We start from the raw sequence: 13380 nt of genomic DNA on the forward strand, positions 1-13380 counted from the left end.
TATAGAATTTCAAAGTCAGGAATATAATTACCTATTATATTGTTTAAGGAGGTTATAATTTTCTATGAAGATCCATGTCTTTTCTGTAAAGCACAAGGGAAATACAGATGCTCTGGCAAGCTCTCTATATTCCCTTCTCACAGAATACTGTCACCAGAGTCACTTCAGGATTTATTTGCATCAGCATAAAAGCCAGCATATAACTGCCTGTTCAATCCTCTTATGAAGCTTTAGATTCTGACTCAGGGTAGTAACTCTGCTGCATGTTAAATACCTTTAAGTGGACTTCCCCACTGCAGGACACATTGCCACCAGTGGATAGGAATTAGCACCAATAAAGGCTGTTGTTAGCTCTAGCAGACCCAAATGGAGTCAAGCTACTCAAAGATCAAAAATTTCAGTCCAAGAATACTGCAATCTGCTCCCATTTAATCCCCAACAGCACATAGATTTACAGAGTGCCTCCATGTCTGAGGCTATTTCCTTGAGTTCTTCTTTTGCCCATGAGCTGAATTTGTCAGAACTGCTTCACGACTCTTTCCTTCCCAAACTGAGCTGGACACCAGAAACTACTCATTGCTTGGCCTAGATCCTCCAAGGGACCTGCCTTAGTAAGCAGGTCTTTGAAAATACCTGACATGATGAAAGGGAGTTCCCTGTTGAATTATATTTATGACAGGTACTATCGCCACCTTTCATGAGTTAGACTAATGACTTGATCCCCCTCCCTACGTATCTAAAAAAAGCCAAAAAATCTATGTTGTAACCTCTCTCTTGCTAGACCAACAACTTCAGTTTTCTCGGAGGGTGTCCTAAGTTCTCCAAGAGGAGGAGAAGAGTCTTTGTAATTCCTGCTAAATTCTGCTACTACAAAGCAAGAAAATCAAGATTAATTGGATTTGCAAGATTGCAGCCTATTTTCCCCAAGAAGAAAAGCTGTTTGGATGTGCCCTGCTCAGTAGAGAGGGAGTTAATGGTGAGTTAAAGGTCAGTGAGTTAACGGTGTGACAGAGACTTTGCAGGACAGAGACTGAGCTCAAGCAGTTCCTTCCCTGCAGTCTTCTAGACAGCTTGGATTAGAGCATGGTTTCACACACGCTTCCTACTTAGCATCCAGCTCCTCTCTAAGGTGAGTGGCTCTCCAATGTCCGGTGGAGAGGGCGGCAGAAGACAGACAAACAGTTCTGGGATTCAGAGTGAGGACCAAGCCCCCAGTTTGGTGATGCAGTGCCTGAATCCTACATTGGATTTTGCCCTGAATAGCTGAGGGACAACAAGCCTTATTGATTTGTTCCACTGCACAGTGGAAGAAGTCAATGGGAGTTATCCTTTTAAGTAATTTGGCCACTCGTGAAAATCACGATCAATATTCTCTAAAAAATGTCCTTAAAGTAAATCTAGGATATTCAATGCAAAACCTGCACAGTACATCGTATGTTTTAGTCTAGTGAGTATTTTGGCATTTCTTTTTCAGTTAAATTGCCAAAGTGAAAAAAACCCCACAACACAGTAGTCTGGGTACTAATTGAGTTTATTACTCTGATGGAGTCCCTGTGCCCTTTTCTCATCTACAGATAACATACACTAAACACAGATTTAAACGTATGCTCACTGAACATAGGCTCAATTTAAGATAAAAGCACTGGATAGTTTAATTTCTTTTGGAATAATTCTTGAGGGTATTGCATATGCTAGATCTGTGGTGTGTGTTTGCACTATCTTTACTATGCTTGCTTTTAATTGGATTTGGTATCACTGATAGCACCAGGAATGTGGGAAATACGGCTATTGTCCCTACATGATGACAATATGAGCTATAACAAACTGATGTGTTGTGTGTACACAAGTCTTTTCCAAATGATTTGGCTTGGTAAGGGAAACTCCTTTCAAGAGTTCCTTTATTTTCTGAGTGTAGAGGTCCCCTGTATATATGGTTCATACATGTAGGGCTCTATTAGGCATGGAGCTGGACTTAAGCAAAAGAAAAATGCCTTTATCATTTTACACAAGATTATCTTGAGCTGTAGCACTGTGGAGGCAGAGTTAGATTAAACTCATCTTTGAGAGCAGACCACTGCAATGACTGTGAACCACAAAACCCCCCAGAGGAAGAACTGGCATTCAGGGACTGCTGGCTCCCTGTGCAGGCAAGTGGCTGCACATGATGCCTTGGTGTAATTTTCCCTGCAGCCCTAAAAGTCCAGGATGGCCTCCTGTTGCACTGTGTGTTGCTGTTCATTATAAAATCATCTCCAATCGCATCAAAGCTACAGATAAGCTTCTCAGCCACTCTGCACCAAACTGGTTCCAGTGGTACCAGTGCACCTCTGCTGTACAGCAGCCAAAGTACTCCGGGGGCCTTTCACTTCTGATGTCTGCTCAAGCGTGCGAGTAACCTGCACGATCTTGGCTGCTTGCAGGCTGGTGGGAGCAGTGGTAGAAGAAAACAAGAGTTTTTTTGAAAATCAGTAAAAATTTCTGCTCTAGTGAGTTTCCCTGCTTTTCAGCATTGCATGAATATTCATTCTGAAGATGACATGATGAGGGCAGCTTGATCAGCAGCAACCTTAATCAAAACCAAAACCAATATTACCACATAAACTGCCTTTTCTCATTCTTTCTAGATGAATGACATCTCTTAACTGGCAGGAGCACTGCTAAGCAAAGCAGAGGGGATGAATATGCATGGAGGAGCTCACAGCCCCGTGGACTCCCAGCATGGTGGTGAAACCCAGCGGAGGCAGATCCTGCTCCATGCTGGAAAACAGCATTTCCTCTCTCTCTCTCCCCTGCCAGAATATAAGAAGAGGCTGACACCATGCCATAGGAACTAATGGAGTTTCCACATTCATTTTAACAGCAGGAGGTGCAGTCTCTGAAGGCTTGTTTCCATGAGGTGATGAGAAATCTCGCTGCTCAAGTTGCAGGGATGTCAGAGGACTTGGCATCTTGCCGTTTCAACTTCTTTCCTCTCCATCTGTTCCTAGAGAAGTGAAGGTCTGTGCCTGCTTCAGCCGTGCTTTGCTGGGGCAAGGAGGACCATGGGGGGCTGCACTGGCCTGTGGAAGGAGCTGATTCCTAAATATCCTGGTTGATGGTGTAAATACCCTGAATCTTCCAGGAATATTAGCGCTGGCCCTCTAAACAGTGGCACTGTGTAGTCTGCAAGGCAAATGAAGGCTTGGGGGAGAACTTGTGTGCTTATTCTTCCTAAATAGCAATATACTTGTAATCTCCAAAGGGTTACTTTGCAAGGGTCACTGTTTCAGCAGCCAGATTTTCTGAGGAGCTGGGCTCTTTGACTGAAGCACTCAGATTAAGTGGACAGAGTTTTCAAAAGTGCTGAGCACTTGTTCTCAGCAGAAACTGCCAGATTCTGGGCACATGTGAAACTCCGGCCCTTAAAACTACTTAATGACTAACTTAATGGCATCTGGCACTTCACTTTCATTTGTTATTTCTCACAATCTTTCTTCCCTCTACAACATCCATGTTTAACCAGAAAGAAAGAAAGGAAGAAAGACAGAAAGAAAGAATACAAGTGAACAAAAAACCCAAGAAAACATTCATGGCTGAAATAGCCTGTTCCTTTTTACTGCCAGGAAAAATGAAAATGATAAACTGGAGGCTTTGACCAGTTTTGTGAAAAAGTTTTTCCTCTCCATTTTGTATTTCTTGATGACATTTTAACTCATGGGACAGCTACATAGGGACATCTTGGACTCATCTTAAATCTTTCAGAAGTCTTCTTTGGACACTCAGTAGAGAGAGGGGCTTTTAGCTCTGAAACTTAAAAAAACCCAAACAACATTAACAAAGCCAGGGCATGGTGTACTGCAGGGAGCAGCTTTTCTCTGGCAGAAGATGAGTTAAGTAGTCTAATAGTTTTTTTCCATCTGTATTTCCTCTGGTCCTGCTGTGAGCAGAAGGGATTCAGACCCAGCTGATCTCTCAGGGTGGGGCATGAAGGGGACTGAGGAATATTATAATCTGAGCCCTGCTGCCTGCTCCATCAATTAGCAGAGGCAGCGGGAAGAAGTGGATGGGGGATAACACCCCTGCAGTGCTGCCCCTGCTCTGTGGGATCCCGTGAAATGTTTTTTGCTGGCTCTCTGCAGTGCTGGATCCCTGCCAGGCTGTGAGAGCAAAGGATCAGCCGCTGTCTAGAGCATTGCCCTGCGCTAGCTTGCTGGATTTCCATGCAGAAATCCAAGTGAGAGTTAATGCTGCTTTAAGCAGCCTAAGCTTTGGCTGGGTTTGCTCTTTAGCTGCTACTGCACAGCAGTGCCAAGGCCAGGAAAGCCACTCACGGAGCAGGGATGGTTAGGGGGCTCAGCTTGGTGGGGCAGGGCCAGGGCACTGGTGGGGAGCTCCAGGGTGGCCATGCCTGGGGGATGCACAATTGGAGGCTTCTCAGGTCAGTCAGTGCTCCCCAAGCTCCCAAAAAGAGCTTGGAAAATCTGTACCCTGGAGCTCGCAAAGTTTCCTGGCTTCTGCAGTCTGATTTTCCAGGAAAGGGGACAAGCTAAACCCTCCAACTGTTCAGTTTGCTGTTTTTCTTAAAATAATGGTATTCAAAATAATGCCAATGGTGTCAAACATTACCCCTCTCTTGGGGAATATACAGGAGCCAAAAATGTGTTGTCACAATCTGCATTACCTGAAATTTCATTAAATTTAGAAGGACAGTGAAGAACAAAGTCATTTTAAATAGGTAAGATAGAGTTTCTTTCTTCCAACCCCCACCCCCAATTTGGCTTGTTAGTTTCAGAAACATCAGCAGTGATGCTGATTTAGTCATCTGCCTTCTGCGGGCTTTAATGGGATGCCAGCTCCTGATTTTATACACAAGTTTCTTGATAGATTGCCTATTTCAGCAGAAATTACTGTTGTCAGCTCAGTGTTCTGGGTGTTAAAATCATCAATGTCACAATGTTCTAAATAGGTGATGCAAAATGTGACATCCAAAGAGAAGAGCTCAGAGAGTGTAGCGTTTTCAAAAAATTTACTATCATTCAAATGCTGCAGGATCTGAAGTGAAATGAAGGCTGGGGGTGTGGGCTGGGGTATGTGGGTGGGGATGTGGGCAGAGAGGAAACCTTGCTGTATTATAATGAATAAAATGCTACAATGGAGTTTGAAGGTGCAAATCAGACTATAACAAAACATGAGTGTGCATGCTTTCAGCACCAAAATGACTTACTGGCTTCTAGTTAAATCTCACTGCAAATGGGATTTCATTTTTATTTTTTGATGGAAAAAGTGGTTTTATTACATTTACTTGGCTGACAGCCAGGAATATAGCTCAATACAAATCAAGCAAATTTAAAGGCCTTCTGCAGCAACATATGGCTTGTATGGGAAGTATGAGTCATAAATGGAACCAGATGCAAAAAAAAAAAAAAAAAAGGAAAAAAAAGAAAAAAATGGTAATAAGAAGGTAGCAACTGTCCTCGGGCAGATGCTGGCATTGTTATTTCTGATGTTTCCACCTCATTGTGAAAAGTTTACACAAGCATACTAGTAAACAGTTTTTTCAAATACAGACTCTGTTTCAAAGCCCTGCAATGTCATAGGTGCACTCCATCTGATCACACAGCTGGTTCTTACCTTAGACAAGATATTTTCTTCTTGTGACTCCTTAAAAAGTGATGCTCAGTGCTGCTTGTTTCTCCCCTGGTTTCAGGGTGTTCCTTAACATAAACAGGGCTCACCTTTATTTTGTTCTCCAAGCCCTATGTAAATGCAGGCTGGTAGAAATATGTCCTTGCCTAGGAAGGAACCCTATGGGTGCTTGGTAGCCGCACCCTGCGTGTACCTGTGAGGAGGGTGCGTGTGGTTATGCCTGAACACGGAGAGGCCAACACAAGTGCCAGGAAAATGACAGCTGACACGGGGAGGGGAGCAGCCAGGGGACATCTCCTGCCAGCAGCTTCAAGTGCCTGTGGCAAGGCAATGGGTAAACAGGGGAGGACAGGAGCTGGTGGGTGTGGGCAGACTTGGGGCATTTTGGCACTCTCAGCAGGGCAGCCACCTCTCTGCCTGCAGGCTGCTGGGGTTGTTGTGTGTTTGGTCTCCCTGCAACTGTGCACCCACAGCATACATCTGCTCTCAGCACAGGGGCCCATAAGTTTCTAAGAGTTTGGCTCCTGAGCCCTAGATATCGTTTTTGCCATAGTCTTGTGTCTGTATTTCACTCTGCCCCTGTTGTAACTCTCTGTTTACCAGGTAGGATGTTAAGAACTTAATCAGAAAATAAGTCAGCAACATCCCCTTCCTTCCCACATAAACTTCTCTCTTACTATAGGTAAAAGAGATACTCTGCCCTGCAGGATAAAGTCTAGCTAGCTCTTGTCTGAAAGGAAATAATCTTGTATACAGCCAAGTCCTGCAGAGGAAAATAGTCAGGTACCCTTGAAAAGTGACACAATCCACTCACTGCAAGCATTGCAGGCACAAACACCAGTTGACATCGTAGGCTAGAAAAAAGATCTCTTTCATCCCATGGTGGGCACCAAATGATGAGAAAACAGTAAACACCCCACTAGAACATGGTGCCCCAATGCACGTGTCCTCCCCTGCCCTTCCTGCATCTCTCTGCCCAGGCTCCTCCAGTATGGGGCTGTTTCACAGACCAGGGCTGTCATGTGGCTCAGTCCTGACACATTTCCTCATAGGTGGAGCCCTGCTTCATGTTGAGCAAGATGCTTGGAGAACTTGCGAGGCATCTGCTTTACGTTTTACCCTCTTCCAGCAGGATGTACAAGAACTGCCCAGCACCTTGTTCGTGTCCTCCACTTGGAAAATTTGGTGCTTAAGCCACAGCTGGAACCACTGCCCTTTTCTTGCCCTTCTATGCATACTCCCTTCTTATCTTAGTGAAAAGTCAAACTACAGGCAAACATCACCGCCCAGGATTTGCATTACAGCATACGTGAAATCCTTTGCACTTTAGGAATTCAGATTGCATATCTGTGTTGGAAATGTTATTTCCTTCTTTTGCATCTGGTTTCTGCTGGTGTCTGGGAGCCTAATGATAGAGGAGGGTTGGCTGTCAGTAATTTTGAAAGCAATGCCAGGGACTGAAGCTAAGGATAGAGCTGCTATTACGATTGTTGCTTTGCACCCGCAGAAATCTCCTGTGAAGGCAGAGGGAAGCTCAGGAAACTGTGTGGCCTTTGGTATGAACAAGAATCTGTCACCTTGGTGGGGAACACACAGCTCAGACAGACAATGGGACAGGATATATAAGCTGAATGGATAAAAAAAGTATCCATCCTGAGCTAAAACCAACCCTATAACAGAAAATACTACTTAAAAGCAGCTAGATTTTGCAATTCTTGCTCACACTGGTGACATCAATGGGATTACTTAAGTGTTTATTAACATGAATAAGGGCTGTGCTATGTAGCATTAAATGCACCCCAGTTGAGCTGGGGGTTGGGGAGTTCATTTTCATGACTAACGCTTGGTGCCTGCTAAGAAGAGCGGGGAATGCCAGAAAAGGAGCTTCCAGCTCCTAGGGTGGAAAGGCTTTACTTTCTGTGCATTAATTGTACTTGACTTGCTTACTGTGAAGGAAAAACTGAGCTCTCCAGCATACCCTCCAAAGCCTTCCTACCTCAGGAAGAGCTGTGGGAGGTTTTGTGTGCAAATGCTCCATAGGAAGAAAAGACCAAGAAGATGGAAAAACTGTGTTTCTGTACCAAACTCCCACAGACAGAAGTTTCGGGGAGGGGGAGGGGGGGCGGGGTTGGTCCTACAAAGCTGGAGGTATGTGCTTAACTGTGCACACTTGGAGAGGCCCCATTGACTAAACATATTGAAAATCATCATATGGTCTGTGCCTTAACTTGTAAGCTCTTTTAATCACAGATTTCGTCTGCCTCTTTGGCCAAGATTTTGTTTCAGACAGTGCATCCTTCCAAGCACAACACTTGTGGCAGTGTAGCAGGTAACCCTATTGCTGTAGCACAGGAAACCTAGCAGTTCTTTCCACACTCTCTGCTTAGATAACCCTCTACCATACACTGGAGGCCAAATTTCCTCTCAGAGCATGTTTTCTGGCCCTAGGGGGGTGCAGGGGGGAGATGTGAGCCTGTCACTGGCACATGGGGAGGGCTTGGGATCTCTCCCCTCATGTACATCCCTCCGGAGTATCTCACTTCTGCTGGTGTGTATTCTGTAACAGAGCTATCAAGATTTAATTTGATGCAGGATTTGGTTCTTGATTTTGCATGATTTTGATGAGGATCTGGATGAAAAAAAGCTGCCTGGATCTAAACCTTGCTTTGGCTCTCTAGGGTTTCCAGGTGGGTACAAAGCATACTAATGGCAGACAAAGCCAGATCTGTACTTTGTGGACCAAATATAGCTATTCTTACAGTATACATGGCTTCAACAAACTATACATGGTTGTGTTTTCAAATCTATCTGTTTCCACCTCACAGAATATAACATTGTGGTGATAGTTGCTGTCATAATCCTCAGTTCTGCAAAGTCACAGTGTTACAACAAACTTAAGTTTTTAAAACATTTTCATATTTTCTTAGTGATATTATTTTTGGTTTAATGGTTGGTCTTCGTCATCAGCCTAGTGACAATTTACTGAGAACTGACAATAAGGTATAAGAGAACTGCAACTTTTGGACGGATTGGTCACATCAGCTTAGAAATCTGATGGCCATGCAGTGGGGCCCGGGGGGTCCAAGCTGGAAACCAAACCAGGGGGTAATAATAACAAACAATTCAGAAAAAAAAAAAACCTCCTAGTAAGGATCTCTTATACTAGGTTGTATTTCCTACTGCATGATCCTTTTATGATATTAACATTCAGGTATCTGTCCCTCCCAGGAACAATGAAATACCAGAAGGTCTATGTGTGAGACCAAAGTCAAATATCCAACTTTTCATAGAGGTTTTCTAACAAAGGGTACACGAGGGGCTAGCTGCTGCTGAGAATGGGGCCAGGTAAAATATTTGAAAGCAGCTTTTAATTTGGAGTGAATTGCTTTTTTGGAAGCTTTGGGTTTAGTGAACATTCCTGAGAGACAGAGAAGTCAACAAGTAAAGATTCAAGCCTTTGTTTAGAATATTTAATTTAAGATTCTAACTCATGTGGGGAATAATTCAGTTTTTAAGTATAAAATGAGATATATGGAATAGAAGTCAACTAAAAAATGCTGTCTTTATTTTTTTGTGTTCTGAATGAGAAGATGCATTAATTTAGAACCAGTGTCATGGGCAACAGGTGTAAGTCATTGCTTTTTAATTAAGTGCTTATTGATACCACGGGAGGAGGGGCTGCTTCCATGGCACTGAATATTTATTCCACTGGATCCTCCTCTGCATTTTATTTGTGCCACATTAACAACCAGTGCACCTGACTGAGCCAAGTGAGGTCTGTTATTCAGGACACACCAGAGAGTAAGTACTACAACTTTTTGTTATGCTGGGGGCAGCTGGTGTCTGTGGGGGATATGAAAGTTTGGGGAATCTAAGAATTTTTGTCCAAGTTTATGGATTGTCGACCCTTTACATTTGTGTGATACGAAAATCTCCATTTTATCAGAAGGCTGATCTTTGGGTTGCTTCTACCTTTCACCCTCTGACTTGGACTGATGTTCCTGGGAGGACCTGGCACAGAACTCACAATTATAATTAGTGATACCATTGCAATGCACTCATTCTGAGCAATAAGCTCTCTCCTGTCAAGTCAAACTGGGTCATCACTGCATAACTTAGTTTGGCAATGCTGTCACCTGGCAAGGTGCTCTTGTCATCTGATAGGGTGAATCAGAAACTGATCCAGCCAGGGAAGGAGAATGCACCCACTTGAATCATTTTAAACCATGATCAGGTTATACAGCTGAGGAACAGCCTGCAGGAGGAAATCCTTAACACAGGGAAATACTATCACTGTTGAATGCACAGGGATTACCAAGGATGCCCAAGAGGGTGGATGAGCCAAGTGGACAAAAGGTTTTCAGTGAAGATGTTTGTCTTTGAAATTCAATTAAAGCTTTAAAAAAAAAAAAAAAAAAAAAAAAAAAAAAAGCTAACAAAACCACAGAAAAGTTACATGCATGTTCCTATCCACTTTTACATGTTTGTTTATATACTGCATTTGTGTTCTTGAAGAGTTATTACATAAAAAAAGAGAGGTTTTTGTCTCCCCTAAAGCTCCAGGAAAGCAAAGCTCTGGTAGCTCTTTGTGGATCAGGTAGTTTTCCTATGGGTTCCACTCCTCAGGAAACAGTACCAGGTAGAAGATCTACTACTTGAGAATTTGTTTACTGACTCAAGAGACAGGCAGGGTATCTGGACTCTTGTTCACCCCAGAAGGCTCAAAACACAAAAGGATTTGATGCTGCAGCTGACTCTACTATGTGGCTGACAAGGTACACTGAGCCAGGTGTTGCAACAGTAGATCCAGACACAGTGAGACTGATGTGCATCCTAGATATACTTGACTTAAAAATTATGAGAAGTTACTGATTTTCTTGAGGACCAAGATCCTTGTCATCCCAGAAAATTATCTTACAAGGGTCTAGGTCTCTTCTACCCCTTGCAGCTTTCAGAGAGAGAGAGGGAGTGCATGCACAAGCACATGAGAGAGCAAATACACATTCGTTGTAGCATTTAGCATTTGCAGGATAAACAGACTCCGGACAAGCATTAGGTATTGAGCTAAATTTTGCTTTTCAAAGCAAAGGTGGTGAGATGGGGGTGAGAAAAGATGTTCCAGGAGGTTGTGCAATGCATCAGGGAATCCCTGCAGTAGCCCAGTGGAAGTGGAAGGAGGCCCGGTTGGATGGCAGCCCCTCATTGCATGGTTGTCAAGGGCAACTCTCTTTCAAATAAACATGAAGAAAGGAAGGGTGAAAAACAGGGTTGCAATAGTTTTGAAGACTTCCAAAAAGCACTGTATTTGCTTGGTAAGCTCATGGAAACAGGCAGTGATACAGAAACTGGAGCCAAATGGATCAGTTGGGTGCAGTGAGGTTAAAAAATAAAACAGGTCATGAAATGGCTTTCATAAGGTTGAGTCTATTGGCAACAGCTAATCCCAAAAGCTTGGTGAAGGCCACTCAGTCATTCGAGGAATTGTGCTCCAAGAAGGGAGACAGGAGGCACTCTAAAAGGAGAATGAGAACTTGAGGACTGAAATGCAGTAACACCTGAGCATTACACAGGATTTAGGGTGCCATCTCAAACATGAAAGCTGTTGTGCGATAGGCCGTGCAGAGCAATGTGAGAGAATAAGGGATCCAAAAGAAACTTCGGATTAGTCTCAGGTGCAGAATGTAATGTGAGTTGTGCAGCTGTTCAAATCTGGGGAAATTATGGAAATTGTGAAAATGAATTTCTAAAGTTTGAACCATAATCTCTGGATACCTAGGACAATGGATATCTTTGCTGTCATTATGCCAGAAATGTCAGGAAAGAGGACATTTATGTGAATAGATCAAGCAGATAGTTTGTAGGCAATGGGTTCACTGTGGTAAAGTGGCCCTGCCTCATATTGTGAATGTATTCTAATAAGCAGTGGGGGGGAAAAAAGACAGTCTGGTTTTGAAGTCCAGGTTTAAAGTTGAATTTTAAATTTTATCTATCAGAGGTCTCACAGGTTATGAATTCTTACCTGGTTGTGCAGTACTTCGGATCAAAACACACATTTTAATTGTTTTATAAAAGAGAAATATGATAACCCCAAAAGAAACAGCGAGCCAGAAGATTTCATGAGTGATCTCTTATAAGAAAGCTGTGAAGTTCTAAGAGATGAAAATATCTCCCTTCAAAGTAGGAAGTGGCCTAACATCACCCTGCCCTCCAGCTTCCCTCAGCCTCCTGGTTAAAAAAAAGGAATACCCAACAACACCACTCACTGGGAGTTTTCCCTTCACATAAAGAATCTCATAAAATGTAGGCAGGGTAAAGAGCATTGGCAGAGGAGAGGTGATGTTTGTGTTGCAGAAAAGAATCCGTGTTAGACAAGAGCAGCCATATCTCAGGGGATGATCAATGGATCATGGTTTTCCTTTGTTTTGCTTTGATTTTGGTGTGTGTAAGCCTTTGCTTGAGGCAGAGGTAGGCAATCGATATTTGCTGTCAGCAGACAACTACTTTACAGAACGATTGAAAGTTTCTCCAGAAGGGAGCCAAGAAGATTCTGAGAGCAATGAAATTCTTGATCAGCTCTGATAAAGTCATCTACAGAGATGGTTTTGAAACCGAAGTTACTTGGTGAGTTTATGAGAGCTGAGCTATCAACAGCCTGCCCACCCCAGCATCCCACAGAACTGTGAAGAGCCTCTGGGGGTTTGGCTGCCTCCACCATGCAGCACTCTGGGGCTGGGTATATCCCAAATGTCCTCTCATGGGCTGCAGAGCTCTCCTGGTTGTGTCCTCCCTGTTAAGGGAGGCAGGTCTTTGCACCTTCTTTGTAAATAAAGCACTGAACTCCCAGGAAACACTTGATTTCTGTCAGCTGCCCATCCTGATGGAAGCAATCTGCATGAAGTGCTGACTTCTCAGGCCAAAGCAGGGCCTGAGGTGCCAGGGGGCAGGTTGGCTCCCTGGAGCCTGCTACACCAGTGTGTTGTTACTCTAAGTAATGCATTTCCTTGAGTGCACTCCCCAGAGGTCTCCTCCCTGGGAGTAGTTTTTCCCCAGCCACACAAATACCACCTGAAACAAAAGCACGCGGTGTTCCTGGGCCAACACTGCGGCCTAATGGCCATTTCACTCCAAAAACCTCATGAAAGCTACAGCAAAATCCACTGTCTCCATCAGGAACCAGACCGGGTCCTTCCAGACATCCTTAGATTATATACAACGTGTCTTTACCAGAAGAGTCATAATACCCGCTGAGGGTGGCTTAAATGCATTTGACTTGTTGTGGCAGATCCCATATATCTTCACGGAGAATTTGCAGTTACTCTAGCGAAATAAGTCATTTAAGCTGCCTTAGTTATATCTTGGAATTTCCTTTGATTTATTCATGGTTGGAGGATTTGCAATTCAGAGTTTTGGCAGCTTGTCAACAGTTGTTGAAGGGAGAGATGCATTCCATAACCTTTAAATAGGCTGGGATCGTCTTGTCGGATGTGCTTCTAACATCTGACCAAATTCCTTATGCCTGTAGTTAACTCAAAAAAATTTCTTTCAATTATTTCTACTTTCTAGGCTCTTTTTTTTTCCCTTACAACTTGGATTAAAAGAAAAGTTATTTAGCTTGTAATTCATATGAATACAAGAGTGTAGGTGACAGATTGTAGAAAAAAATTATAATTCTTAATATGCAATCAATAAAATTATTTACTCTGATACATAATGATTAATTATTCCTTTTTGTGTCTTATTCTTAGAACACCTTCT

Source organism: Heliangelus exortis, chromosome 3 (assembly GCF_036169615.1).
Source record: "Heliangelus exortis chromosome 3, bHelExo1.hap1, whole genome shotgun sequence".
NCBI lineage: Eukaryota > Metazoa > Chordata > Aves > Apodiformes > Trochilidae > Heliangelus > Heliangelus exortis.